The sequence below is a fragment of the Nansenia antarctica genome, assembly GCF_963989245.1.
Source record: "Nansenia antarctica genome assembly, chromosome: 19".
In the NCBI taxonomy this organism is placed as follows: Eukaryota; Metazoa; Chordata; class Actinopteri; order Argentiniformes; family Microstomatidae; genus Nansenia; species Nansenia antarctica.
The window spans coordinates 24,984,834-24,986,298 of record NC_137692.1 but is presented as its reverse complement, the minus strand read 5'-3'; positions in this window follow the sequence as shown (position 1 = coordinate 24,986,298).

Below are 1,465 nucleotides of genomic sequence, written 5' to 3'. Positions count from 1 at the left end.
GCGCCGGCCTGCTCATTGGGAATTTGGGGTTCAGTGTCTTGCCCAAGGACACCTCGACATCTGGCCAGCTGGGGTTCGAACCGCCGATCTGCTGACCTATCGATCATTAGACGACGTCTCTACCTCCTGCGCCACAGCCGCCCCCAGTGTGGGGGTAGTTAGTCTGAAAGTGTTTGCGAACTGTCAAGAATTTAAGGCATTATTGTGGGTTAGACGTGTGTGTGTGTGTGTGTGTGTGTGTGTGTGTGTGTGTGTGTGTGTGTGAGTGTGTGTGTGTGTGTGTGTGTGTGTGTATGTGTGCCTAGCCTGTACATTCCTGGAGAGCACTGCTGAAGCAATGTATGTAGCATGTTTCATCATCATTTCACTACTATTTGCTATGGGTGATAAAGACATTTCCTCTAAGCGATAACCCCAAAAAACACCACCCAGAGACAACCAAATGAAGACAACAAAAATAAAATATAAAACACTGACTGTGAAACATGTCAACTCTGAGACAGAAAGCAAAGCGTGACTTCAACACCGAGGTCATGGTGGCAAAATATGTATTAAAGATGTATTAATCACCCAATAATAGATGTATTAATCACATAATAGTAGATGTATTAATCACCCAATAATAGATGTATTAATCACCCAATAATAGATGTATTAATCACCCAATAATAGATGTATTAATCACATAATAGTAGATGTATTAATCACCCAATAATAGATGTATTAATCACCCAATAATAGATGTATTAATCACCCAATAATAGATGTATTAATCACCCAATAATAGATGTATTAATCACCCAATAGGGGGTTGGGAGAAACCATCGCCATAGGTAGATGTGAGTTTGTTGACAGTTCAGATCAAAGAGGTTTCACACTAGTCTACTTCCATCTGATGTATCTATCAGCATCACTATGACAATAATCCGTCTTTACCGTGTATGTGAGATTATCTTCAATGCAGTCAAAAAATAATAATAATATCGGATTTATGAAATGTAGAAACAAGCCCTTATATTATTCGACGGAAACATTGTATCCGAGCTATTCAGGAATATTCCATCCAAAATCATTTATGGGATGCGGCATGCATTCGTCCAAAAACACTCAGTAAATAGGTCTATCTCGATGTGAGAAATAATGAAATACAACGAAGCAATCTTATGATATAGAGTCAAGACACAGAATAAAAACATGACATGATGCGACGTCGCCTACCTCCCTCTCTCCAGTGTTCCTCTGTCCCAGATGGATCAGCCTCCTCCTGTCCTGTTCACTGTCGCACCATCTCACTGCGTCAGCCACGATCACTGCCCTAACCCTAAACCTAAACCGATCACTGCTGCCAGAGACACTTCAGAGGAGGAAGGGCGAGATGATGATGAAGAAGATGGTACATCAGCGGAGCCTATGGAATCGGACTGAGTGCAGACAGGATAGATATATACATCCCTCCTCTCCTCTC